Here is a 13,953-nt window from a genome sequence, read left to right on the forward strand (position 1 = left end):
TTTAAACATGTTCCTTAAAATGTTCCATAACTTTTGGTAAAGGAGTTTAGTAATTTTTATTCTAATATCAGTTGCCAAATTCTGTGTGAAGTTATTCTATTTCTAGGCTGTTTGCAGAGGCTTTCTTCACTATAACTTGATGTTTATACAATTTCTATAAACCATAGTGCTTTTTCATTTTCTGTTAGTATTTTTCGTTGTTTTGATTGTGTTTTTTAACAATGCAGCTGAAAAGACCTGCCGTCGTTATCAACCTACTTCGCTGAAGCTTCCAAGGCTAAAGAGCTTCCGCAGAAAGCTGCAAGAGGACCGGCGGATGCTTGCGTGTGGAACATACGGCACAGAGGGTGGCAGGAAAACAGTCGAGCCCATGATACTGAACATTCAGATATCAAAAGGATTGCTTCACTGCAATTATTGCACATACCATGTTTACCAGGCAACAATTTCTTCTCAGCCAGCTAGTCCAAATGACACCCCGAAAGACTAGAACATACATCTCATAATTCGAGGAAAAGGGCGCTCTTTACCTTGTAGAAGTTTTCAGCTTAGAGGTAGCATGGTGCTGTATTGCATGACTAAGAAATTAACTTTGATGTTTTATAAATTTTTACAAACTATGCATCTGCAGTCCCTGCAAACACATTTCATGCAAACTTTTGATCAGACATTTATTTTATTGCTTACTGGAATCTTGAAACTAATCCTACCTGTAACTAGCCCCGATTGCTTGAACGCCAGAAAATTTTTTTTGTGTTATTTTCATACAAAAATGGCAACAGGTAAAAACGTCGAGTTGAGATACACAACCCTTAGCAAAAGGAAGTACGTTTGGAATACACAGTGGCAAATTTTTTACGCATTTTAAATGCAATTCGTATTCACGAATGTGCTCAAAATATGTTTGGAGAATGTTCATCAAATTCCTTGCTGAATATTCAAAATGTATTTTTAAAATGTGTAAAAAATATCGTATCTGAAAGTACATTTCGAGTGTTGTTCAAATAGTTGAAAAAATATGTAGGCATTTTTGACATACTAAAAATGAATTAAATATGTACTTTTGCAAATATGAAATAAATTTGTCTGAAGTACACCTCAGGTATAGTAAATGGGTGGCCCTTGAAGATATATTTGCAGCACCCTTCCAGCATCCTTAGAAAAGCCATGCTTAAAATCATATTTGGGCAGCATCTTGAAAATGAATTTAAAATGTACTTTTGTAAATATGAAAGCAATGTGCCTAAAGTATATTTCAATTATGAAAATGGATAGTCCTTGAAAATATATTTGAAGCACACTTCAAGCTCCCTTCAAAGATCAGTGCTCAAAATCATATTTGGGGTAGCATATTGGCAATGAACTAAAAATGTATTTCTGCAAATGTCTATTTAATCTGTCAAAAGTACAATTTTTATAAATGGACACTGGGGGATAAATTTAATGATCATTAAACCTTGTGCAAATAAAAATGCATTGTAACGATGTGGTTGTGGATGACAGCTCGTGCGGACTGGCCACACGTGCGCATCCGAACAGTGATGCGGTTGTTAGCTGGAACGGTCAAATAACGTGGCCGCATGAGACTGGCATTCGGCAACGCATCATGGTACCCTGCCAGCCGCCAGCCCGTATGTTATCTGACGAAAGCGCTCCGCGCTCCAAGCCACATGCAGGCGACGCACGCTGCCGTCCCACACCTCGCTGCCAGCCATTGGCATTAATCAATGCCGTTCTTGTAGGATGCTCTTTTTGTTTTTTTGTTTTCCTGTCATTTTCGTTGCCGTCCGTGGGTCCACTACATTGCCATGTGTGTTCAAGCTGTCTCTTGGCTCCTGGTGGATCTGGGGCCACTAACAATATCACAGACATTACACTACCTAGTACTGCGCGAGCTTTTTTAACACATAAAACAGTGGTTCAAATAGTGTGCAGAACCCACATTCATTGCTCAACCCTTAAATTCTTCTGTGGATTTTTTCAAAGGTAACAAAATATATTTTTTCTTGCATGTGCAACAAAGCTACGTTCACAGAAACAGTGCTCAACAATTTCTCAAATTTTAATCCAGCAGAAAAATTGACACACACATAGGCGCTATTGCACTGTATGGTGACAAGCAAAAGACATAATGTTGCATTTCAAGAAGAGGACTTTGTCGGGCTGGTTGGTTCATGCTGAATGGATGGAAGGAACAGCTCAAACGGACGGGACGTGTAGGAAGGCGAGACAGACACATGAGCTGCTCATGTGTCTGTCTCACCTTCCTACACGTCCGGTTCGTTTGAGCTGTTCCTTCCTTCTATTCAATGTTACATTTACCCACAAGCTCCTGTTCCAAGAAACTGCCAAAACGTTCTTGCACAAAGTGAGACCGAGCAGGTCGGGCTTGCATAAAATAACTATTTTGCACTTTTTACTCATTCTGAAATACCAACAAGATTGACACTTTTCTTCCAACTTTTGCATGGTTTTAAATACTGATAATGTCAAACTGAACTACATTCATCAAACTGACCATCATCCCCAATATTTTTTCATTTAAAAGGGATTCCTTGCTACTGCGGGTCTGAATCTCCGGCCATTAATGAGCTGGTGGCCAAGCAGCGCTGGATTAAGATTTGGGCTAAGGAGGCTGCGGCCCAGGGTCTTATCTCCGAAGGTAAGAGGAGGGTGCCAATTTATTATAACCTGCTTCATATATAGAATGGCAAATAACGTAACTTATGAGCAATAGGTAGGAAGATGAAAACTACGAACGAGACGGGGGTCCCTGCTTAATCCGACTGATTTGTTTAGGAACAGGGGAGACCTTTTCGAGCTGCAAAAGCAGGAATTTTCCACCATTCTCGGAGGCCCCTTCCATGTGAGGTGATCTGCACCTGCTTATATTATCACAGAAGTTTTAATAGTTTCCGCTCCATCCTTTTACAATGGACTACATGAAAAAAATGTAATTGAAAGAACAGATGCAAGTAATCTTTTTTACACCGCCACCTTCATTCCTATCACTATCGCCCTTCATCTCTCAAACAGTTCTGTCTGTTCGTTTCTGCTTCTTTAGGGGAGGAAACTGGGCTGTGTCAGAGTGAGTGCCGGACTAGTCATGTCTGACTGTTAATGGCTTTGCTTCTGTTCTGTGTGGTGCCAAACTCATGCATCACTCTCGCACTAATCGCAATGATCGCATCCTGTCCTTCTTTAGTTTAATATAGATAGAATAAAATGGGGCATATTGCAGAAGTATAGGATAAAAGTAAGTAAAACCAAAAAAAAGGGGGGGGGGTGTTTATGTAAGCGCTTTAGCCCAGGGCCGTTCCTTAACTCTGCAAAAGACAGAAAATTAGCACTCAAAATCCAGTAAGGCTGAGCAAAATGTGGTTATTTTCATCATGGCAAAAGAAAACAGCTTTTCTTTATGCCCTTTAACTTTCCAAACAAGTGTTTGTTGCAATCTATAGTTGTTCCTTTCTGTGCAAAAAAAAGGAAATCTCTTATCTGGCATCTTTATTTTAATGAATCTGCAAAAATTTATGAAGTTTTGAGCTCAAGACTCGCTGCTTCATCAATTAGGCATGGCTGAAATCATAATTAAACAATGTGTTGAAACATTACGGATAAATGGAAGCACAGAAAAAGTGGAAACCATGCCTCATGTGTCCCTCTGCCTCTTAAGAGCTGCTCAGTGATGTATGTATCATTGAAGGACAATAATCATGAATGTTGCAAGACATTCAAAAAATTTATTACACATTTTAAATCAACAAAGAATGGTGACTGCACAAAGAATATAATATAATAAAAATATAACAGCACCTGTTATACAAAATGAAATGAGTGAGAATACAAGCCATCCATTAGAATCAGCGAAGTGACACCCAAAGAGCAATGGAGTAAAAAAAATAAGCTTAGCCAATTCACGAAGCCAGAGACAACCACGGTGTCATCTTGTGTTATGGGCCTTTGCTTTAACCATCCTGTGTAGTTGCCTGTAACCCAGTTGTTTGAGCATGAAAAAAAAATTTAAACAGTTAAATCGAGTAGAACGTGCGAAAGCTTTTGTCCTCAGGAGGCAGTTGATGGAGATGAGGACATCCAGTGCAGAGTGCAAGAGTGTGTTGCAGTCTGCACATGTGAGGATCAACTGCAGTTATATCTACGGCACTTCATACTTGCTTCCAATGAGTAATTCCTGGGTTTGAATCCACTCTGTCCTCATTGTTTCTTTTTAGTGACAAAGCACTACAAGAAGACACACAAGCATTAGACAATTTGGCTATGCCCTGAACCGCTGGATTAGTGCTTTCACACTAATAAATGTATTAAGGGAGTAATTAGTCACTGCATCCACCCAAGCGCAGCCATACGGCTACAAAGGAAACCTATGCAGCTTTCTCAGAAACTTCGTAGTTAAAGAAAAATTCGTCCTGATCCGGGAATCGAACCCGGTACCACCGCCTTTCGGGGGCAGCCCCTCTACCGACTGAGCTAACCAGGACGGTCAGCAGATCAGATGGCAGGGCGAGAGCGAATTGATCTATAACTCGAAGTGGGAATGGTGTTGGTCAAATATTTAGGGGAATCCCCCAAGGTGGAGTAGATTTGTAATAAGGGAGTAATTACTCATTGCATCCTCTCAAGCGCAGCCATATGGCTACAAAGGTAAGCTATACAGCTTTCTCAGAAACTTCGTAGTTAAAGAAAAATTCGTCCTGATCCGGGAATCGAACCCGGCACCACCGCCTTTCCGGGGCAGTCGCTCTACCGACTGAGCTAACCAGGACGGTCAGCAGATCAGATGGTAGAGCGAGAGTGAATTGATCTATAATTCGAAGTGGGATTGGTGTTGGTCAAATATTTATGGGAATCCCCCAAGGTGGAGTAGATTTGTAATAAGGGAGTAATTACTCATTGCATCCACCCAAGCGCAGCCATATGGCTACAAAGGAAAGCTATAGATCTTTCTCAGAAACTTCGTAGTTAAAGATATGTTTGTACTGATCCGGGAATCGAACCCGGCACCACCGCCTTTCCGGGGCAGTCGCTCTACCGACTGAGCTAACCTACTGAGCTAACCAGGGCGGTCAGCAGATCAGATGGTAGAGCGAGAGCGAATTGATCTATAATTCGAAGTGGGAATGGTGTTGGTCAAATATTTGGGTTTTTGTCCAAGTAAAATCTCAATTGATGTTTAGCGCTCGTCCCGTCTTCTTCTATGTCTGTGACCTTGTTACATGCGCCAGTCTTTTTATTAATCATGACAAACCAACTAGCCCAGCTTTCTGCCTTGAGAGAGAGCCAGCTTACTAAAAGAACCCCCCCTCACATTTAGTGAGCCGCCGCTCATCCGCTCTTTTGAAAGAGCCGCTCGAAAGATCCGGCTCGCTTCTCAGCGACCCTTCTCTACCGACCAGACTTTCCAACGCTTCATAAATGAAGTCACCGTACTAGTGGCCTACTAGTGACTAGTTTGTCATCCAAGCAGCACACTATCTGCGGTTGCTGCTTTTAAGACTTAAAAGTCAAGGATTGACCATCAACGCAGCAAAATGTGTATTTGGCGTTACTCGGACACCTCGAACACCTTGATGCAACCACTGGAGAGGAAAGTTCAAAGCGTGCACGATTTTACGCTTCTCATGTGAAAGAACCATGAATTTCTTGGACTCCTAAATTTTTGCTGTCAATTCGTACCAAATACAGCCCACATTCTTCTGCCTCTTACCAACATGCTCAAGGCCCCATCTGCATCCTTGGAGCGGAAACCCTCAGCAGAGGCCGGCTTTGTAGACACCAAAAATGTCCTTGCGACTCACCTTGTGCATCCCTAAACCCATAACACTAATCATCGATGCCTCCTCCCATGCCATTGGTGCAGCAACTTCACAACTTGTGGTACCCACTTGGTTCCCATGTACAGAAGTTGAAGCCAGCTGAAGCTCGTTACAGCACATTTGACCACGAGACCATGCCATTCGGCACTTCCGTCATCTGCTCGAAGGCACCATGTTAAGAGATCACAAGCCACTGGCATTTGCGTTTTGCGGTATCCACAGCACGCACACGTCCCGACAAGTTCGGCACTTGCAGTTCATCTCTGAATTCATGGTTGACCCGTGGTACATCTAAGAACGTGTTAATGCAGCTGCCAGCACCCTATCACGTGTCGATGCGGTTTCTGTAAGTGCTGTTGATTTCGACATCGTCACCGAGGCACAACACACTGAAAAGCTTCGTGACCTGCGTGCCAGACCCACATCTCTCGCTTTCTGAGAAGCCACTGCCATTCTCCTATGGTATGAATGTTTGCGACACTACTACTAGTTGTGCCCATCCTTTTGCACTGTCATCAAGTATTTGAAAAACTACATGACTCAAGCTGCCCTGGCGTTCGTACCACTCAGGGTATCATCACCTCTCGTTTTGAGTAGCCCGACATGAATGCAGATGGTCGCCGTTGGTCTCGAGAGTGTCAGCGCTTTCAACGTGCGAAAACTACTCGACACACAAAGTCACCACTTCAACCCTTCCGGCCGCATGACTCGCGATTTGACCATATTCACATCGACACTGTATGGCCGTTGCCTTCGTCATGTGGTAAACAATACATCCTCACCTCAGTTGACTGCTACACCCGTTGGCCTGAAGTGTTTCCAGTCTCTGATGTTACAGCGACAAACCACCGTGACGCCTGCTTTCGTAGCTAGTTGAATCTCTTGTTTTTGTTGCCCCAGCATCATAACAACCTACTGCGGTTGTCAGTTTGAAAGTGGCCTGTTCGATGTGTTAAGAATTCTTGGCATCCGCCACATCCACACAACTGCGTACCACCCACCTGCTAATGCCATTGTTGAAAAGCTCCATCGGCAGTTGAAAGCCACCCTCATCGCTCGCGACGTGCGAACTTCATGGGTGAACGGCCTTCCACTCGTTCTTTTGGGTACTCAGTCAGCTGTAAAGGAAGACTCAGGGTGTACTGCTGCCGAAATGATTACGGAACCACTCTACGTTTACCCAGTGAATTCTTCACCTCACCTACAGAACCATCCTCAACATTGAGCAACTTCGGTCACTCTTTAAGTGCTTGCGGCGAACACCACCTTGACAGCCCTCAACTTACGATGTTTTCATAAGCAAGGACCTGGTTTCCTCAGTTTATGTTTTCGTCCACCGTGAAGTTATTAGGCCCTCCCTCACTGCACCGTACAATGGCCCATTCGAAGTATTACAGCATGGACAAAAGGCTTTCACTGTGTCTGTGAATGGCCGTGAGGACATGATTGCAATCGACCACGTGAAACCCGCGTACATGGCTAAGTCGTATGTGTCTGTTCCAGCACCCACATTGCTGTCTGACTTTGGCGTCCTCCACAAAGTGTCCCGTAAGCAAACACATATCTTGGGAATCAACTCTGCAAAAACAACCTTCGCGACTATAGGGAAGGGAAGCCCTGTAGAGGCTCCGCTTCCGGCGCCGCTGTTACCTCTCCGCAGCCAGCGAATGTTAGCAGTGCCATTCTCCTTGGCGCGCACTGCGGGCCCATGCAGCTCGTGTAACTATTGTTAAAGCATCTAACAGAGCTGGTTCAGTCTAAAGGCGTAACCAAGACCTGCGCATCGCAGTCACGGAGCAACTCCAGCAAAAAATAAATAATAATAGACAATAAAATAAATAACAATAAAAAGAAAGAAGTGGTATGCCCAAAGTAACCATTTTCTCAACAAAGAAGCAGGAGCCCTCTTCTGTACAGAGTATGGTAGGGGGCCTGCAGGGTGTCTGACACCTTCCAATTACCTAGCTCAGTCTTCAAACATCATTGGGGTGCAGGTGATCTCTATCGGAGGTGAGATGGTCAACACCAGGCTATTTAGCTGAGTCAATTTGTTTCTTTTCTACCAAGGGCAGTCATATTCGCTTTCTAGCCACAGTTTGAGTAACTGTCACATGACACCAAAGCAGGCACAATGTTGGTAATCGGTGATGAAACCATCCAGCCCCATCAAAGCGAGGTCATGGCAAGGCAAAGTCCCTTGACTATTAATAAACAGGCACTTAAGGTGCGCCTTTTCTAGCCACTTCAATATGCTTCACAGCAGTCCTGCAGACTGGAGCAGGATCTCAATATTCGTATGAAGAGCCCCCGGAGTAGTAACACCAGCCACACCCATAAAAACCATTAAATTGTTTATAGTTTCTAACTGCTGAACAAATGGCATCCACTGAACACGCCGCTGCAAATACCCTTATTTGGACCTGTTCTCCATGTTTCCCCTTCATGGATCACTGCCTTGTCGTGGCGGAGGGCTTGCGAAACTCGATTAAGCCGTGAGCTCTGCTGTGTAGGGCCATCCAAGATAGACAGGTCACGGCAGAGAGTTCTGACAAAATGTGATTCACTGGAGAAGGTAATGGCAACCCACTCCAGTATTTCCTGCCAAGAAAACCATATGGCCAGTCACAATACCATTAAAGATATGGCGCCGGAAGATGAGCCCCCCAGGTTGGAAGGCGTCCCACATGTTACTGGGGATGAACAAAGGGCGATTCCTAGTAGCTCCAGGACGAATGAAGCGGCTGGGCTAAAGCCAAAAGGACGCTCAGTTGTGGATTTGTCGGGAAGCGACCGGAAAGTCCGATGTTGCAAGGAGATATATCAAATAGCAACATGGAATGTAAGATCTATGACGCAAGGTAAACTGGATGTCGTCAAGCGAGAAATGGACAGATTGAACATTGATATCTTGGGTATTAGCGAGCTCAAGTGGACCGGAATAGGAGAATAACTCCGGCGACCATTATGTCTTTTATTGTGGGCATGAATCCAAGAGAAGGAATGGGGTCGCTCTCATAGTAAACAGAAGAATGGGCAAAGCAATGCTAGGGTACCACCCCAAAAAGAACCGAATGATTTCACTTCGGATCCAAGGTCACCCTTTCAGCATAACAGTTATCCAAGTCTAAGCACCGACCACTACTGCTGAAGAAGCTGACGTTGAGAGATTTTATGCGGACCTACAATGCCTTTTAGACCGCACACCATCCTCAGACGTCGTTCTTCTCATAGGAGACTGGAATGCTAAGGTCGGGAGTGAAGAAATATCCGGAATTATAGGCAAGTTCGGTCTTGGCGAGCCAAATGAAGCTGGGCATAGGCTAGTAGAGTTTTGTCAAGAAAACAACCTGACCATAGCGAATACTCATTTTCAACAGCACAAGAGGCGCCTGTACACATGGACTTCACCGGACGGTCTGTACAGGGATCAGATCGATTATATTCTTTGCCGGCAGAGATGGAGAAGCGCTATACAAGCAGTAAAAACAAGGCCTGGGGCCGATTGTGGCACCGATCATCAGCTTCTTGTTGCCAAAATTAAGCTTCGATTGAGGAAAACGCAGAAAACTAGAAGGCCTTTCAGGTATGATCTGGATCAAATTCCATTAGAATATGCTGTGGAAGTGAGGAATCGATTTCAAGAATTAGATCTAGAAGACAGAGAGCCCGAAGAGATGTGGGCCGATGTTCGTGATATAATACAAGAAGTTGCTACTAAGGTAGTTCCAAAGCAAAACAAATGCAAGAAAGCAAACTGGTTATCTGAAGAGGCTTTCCAAATAGCTGAGGAAAGGAGGATGGCAAAAGTTATGGGGGAAAGAGAAAGATACAAGGTTCTCAATGCGGACTTTCAGAAAATAGCAAGGAGAGATAAGAATGCCTTCCTGAACATACAGTGCCAAGCAGTTGAGGACAACTGCCATTTAAGGAACGCAAGTGCTCTGTATAAGACAATCAAAGATATCAAAGGAAGCTTCTGTGCTAAGCTGGGCGTGATAAAGGACAAACGAGGCAAGGACCTCACTGAAGCCTCAGAGATAAAGGAGAGGTGGCAGGAATACACAGAAGAACTGTACAAGAAGGACCCGAATGTGCAAACCCAACATAAGACGGTTGTGATTGCTGATCTCGAGCCGGGCATCCTGAAGAGTGAAGTTGAATGGGCCTTAGCCAGCCTTGCTAAGAACAAAGCTAGCGGAATTGATGGCATTCCAGCTGAGTTGCTTCAAAACCTCAACCATGACGCTGTTAACATTTTGCATACATCATGTCAGAAGATTTGGACAACCCTGTAGTGGCCCCAGGATTGGAGGAGGTCAGTTTACATCCCCATCCCAAAGAAAGGCAGTGCCAAAGATTGTTCCAACTACCGCACGATCACGCTATTTCGCATGCTAGCAAGGTGATGTTGAAAATTCTCCAAGGTAGGCTGCAGCAGTATGTGGATCGGGAGCTTCCGGACGTGCAAGCTGGGTTTCGCAAGGGCAGATGAACAAGAGACCAAATTGCCAGCCTTCGCTGGATTCTGGAAAAAAGTAAGAGAGTTACAGAAACCCATGTACTTCTGCTTTATTGATTATGTAAAAGCGTTTGACTGCGTAGATCACAGCAGATTGTGGCAAGCTCTTCAAGAGATGGGAGTTCCAATTCACCTCATCTGTCTCCTCAGGAACCTGTATGAAGGGCAAGAGGCCACAGTCAGAACTGGGCATGGTCTTACTGATTGGTTTCCGATCGAGAAAGGAGTGAGGCAAGGCTGCATACTGTCGCCCTGCCTATTTAACCTATATGCAGAGTGCATCATGAGGAAGGCCGGTCTGGACGAGTCTTCAGCTGGAGTGAAGATTGCTGGAAAACGTATCAACAACCTTAGATATGCGGATGATACCACTTTAATGGCAGAAAGTGAAGTGGAACTCAAGAGACTTCTGATGCGCGTACAAGAAGAGAGAGAAGTTTGGGCTTAAACTGAACATTAAAAAGACAAAGATCATGGCGTCTTGCCCTATCAAGTCCTGGAGCGTCAATGGACAAGAAGTGGAAGCTGTGACAGATTTTCTCTTCTTGGGCTCCAAGATTACCTCGGAAGGAGACTGCAGCCATGAAATTAGAAGACGCCTGCTTCTGGGAAAGAGAGCAATGGTTAGGCTTGACCGCCTAGTAAAGAGCAGAGACATTAGTCTGCCAACCAAGATCCGTACAACTCGTGCTATGGTCTTTCAAGTTGTGATGTATGGATGCGAGAGTTGGACTGTGAAAAAGGCTGACCTCCGAAGAATTGACGCATTTGAATTGTGGTGCTGGCGAAGACTCTTGAGAGTTCCTTGGACTGCTAGAAGATCAAATCAGTTGATATTGTCGACCATAAACCCTGACTGCTCATTGGAGGGTCAAATTCTAAAGATAAAGCTCAGCTACTTTGGTCATCTGATGAGAAGAGAGGAGTCGCTGGAGAAAGATTTGATGTTGGGAAAGGTTGAGGGTCGCTGGAGAAGGGGTAGGCAGCGAACGCGATGGTTAGATGGCATCCTCGAGGCACTTCAGATGAAGTTATGTGATGTTAGGAAGATGGTGAGAGACCGGAAAGCGTGACGTGAGATGGTCCATAGGGTCACGAAGAGTAAGACACGACTGAACGACTGAACTGAACGGAACTCTCCATGTTTAACTTATGGAAATCCTAAGGAAAGCTTCTGTAGCTCCTTTGCAAAGGGTGTAAAAAGAGTAGTCGTGTTTGGCTTTGAAAAACCATAACAAAGAGCAGGCATAAGCATGTTCTGCTTTCAGACTGCAAAGTCCAGCTCAAGAATATCACACTGAACTGGGCAAATGTCATAAGCTAATGTTTAAAACACTCTAATTCTCTCTGTATTCCACAATAGTGAAATATCGTGAGTTGAAAAATCAGCCGACAGCCTGGCATGTTCTATGCCATCCACTACGTCATCACACTTCCTCTTATTCTTTGCGAAAGCAAACTTTTGCTGGCCAAGGATTTGTTGAAGCTGCTCTTTCAAAGAAATTACAAGGAAGGAAGAGCAAAAGGCTATGCCAATATCCCATTCACAGCTCTCGCATTGAATCTCAATCTGAGCTGAACTGCCCAAGTACCTGGTAGAATCAAGATAATAGAAGCGGTTCTCAGCTTCAGGAATGTGTACACCCAAAGCTTTGAAAAGCAAGTATATTTCAATTTTTGGAGCTTTTCCTGGGTAGATGATATTTAGCAGGCCCAGCAGGTCTGTCATCCCCCTGGTCGCTGTATTTATGGCGCGTCACATAGGACATGTGAAGGGCTGTAACTTGTGTCCTCTCATCAGCAATTTGCAAAGTACTTTGTTGAGCTCTGCAGTCAGCATCGTAAAATGAATGATATTCCACAAATATTAATTGGAGCAAAATGTTAGTTCGCATCAAATTTCCCTATAGTCCACTTATACATAAGTGCCAAATAGCAGAGTCTAACTGATACAACGACAGGTGTATTTTACTGACAAACAGTGCGATATGGTTCCTTGCATGATAACTTCCATTTTTTTACACTTGTTAGGGTCAGCATAAAGGTAAGCATGTACTGAACATGCAAGCCAGAGAAAGGTTATGTGCCCAAAATGCTTAACATTTGCACTTCAAAGCTTTTGGTGTCAAGCTGGAATTATCCTTTACAATTATATACACATAATAAACTCAATTTTGTACTACAATTAATGTATACTGAAAGTTGCACCCTTCTAATTTGTGTTCTATATGGCATTTAAATCTTCAATATTTAAAAAAAAAAACATGCTCGCTTGAGGACCTCAGTCTTCATCAGAACCTGAGCTGTCTGCATTATTTGGCACAGGGTAAGGTAGTGGCACTTGTTCCTGCTTTGATAAAAATAATGTGAGTCCAGAGGAGAAAATCTTGCCTCACTCAATAAGAACTTAGCCCAGCTTTCCTTTCTGAAATTATTGAAGCTTAAAATATTTATATCATGGTAGGCTTCGTGAACAGCACCGCACGCCATTTACAACTATTAAATGAGAGTAGCATATTAATAAATGTTGCATGGCAGTTTCATTAAACCAAGGAGGGGGAGCAGAAAAGTGGACACAACAGATCCAATTCTTTAAAGAGGAGAGGATGGCCACTACATGCAATTCATTTTTATAATAAGTTTATGAGTCGATAAACGTTTAAAGAGACAATAGCTACCCCTGCTAGTTTCCTATTTAACTAAAATTTGTTCAGTTACTTTTTAAATCTTCACATAAAGGCTGGTTCGCATGCAAGCAATTGAGTGAACTCAGTGGCGAGCGGCATCGACAGAGCAAAAAATTTCCAACAGGTTGGAACTGGATAGCTCGACCGCTCAAAATAAGTTTTCTGGTTTCTCCAGCAGAAATTGCTGGAGTTTTCACTTGCATGTGAAACAGGCTTAAGCGCTCATATGGCAATTATAATTTTAAAAGCAATTGTTATAACCTAAATTGATTGAAATGGCCACCTAGAGCCGTATATGTAAACACTTCGGATGTTAAGGGGAATCAATGGAAGGAAAAGGGGAAATGCTACATGGTGAAGGCTGGAAGGCCAAGTTTGCTACATGGCCGCTTGCCAACTGCTAGCCAAAAAGTGTTCGTAATCTCAGTATCCGGAATGATATTCAGCCAGGAAGAGCACATTTTTTTAGTAGTCTTGGCGGTATTAGAGTTAAAATCAGCAATTCTCCACAACTAAACATTTAAATAACTAAATGTACATTGGATAAATGTAAATCTTAAGTGACTACATTGTCATAGGTCAAGCACTCACCTTTTACGTCTTTTATGATAACCTGAGTCTCCTAACATTGTGGCATCCTATGACAGACACGAGCAATTGTGTGCAGCAGGGGGTAATTATGGCGTGCTCTTGTTGCAGCAAAAACGTGAAGGGGCACGTGGTAGCACCGACTGACCATGATTTTGCTTCTGCCAGAGCCACACATGGCTCCTCCTAATGGTCAAGCTATATACGTACATAGATCTGATTCTGCTAAACAATATTTAAGTATATATTTAGCAATTTTTCGCTTCCACCTTGCGCAGCTGCTAAATTAGAGGAGAAAAGAGTAATTCAGGCGCCACCAATCTCG

At 43.6% G+C, this 13,953-nt stretch overlaps 1 non-coding gene across 1 annotated transcript; it reads right to left on the reverse strand.

The window, feature by feature from the left end:
- Positions 1-4,709: 4,709 nt before the first annotated feature.
- TRNAS-GGA (transfer RNA serine (anticodon GGA)) lies at positions 4,710-4,783 on the reverse strand. Its single transcript has one exon. It is a non-coding gene; the product is annotated as a tRNA-Ser (tRNA).
- Positions 4,784-13,953: the final 9,170 nt, after the last annotated feature.

This window comes from Amblyomma maculatum, chromosome 7, assembly GCF_055883805.1.
Source record: "Amblyomma maculatum isolate TAMU_Amacu chromosome 7, ASM5588380v1, whole genome shotgun sequence".
Taxonomy (NCBI): Eukaryota; Metazoa; Arthropoda; class Arachnida; order Ixodida; family Ixodidae; genus Amblyomma; species Amblyomma maculatum.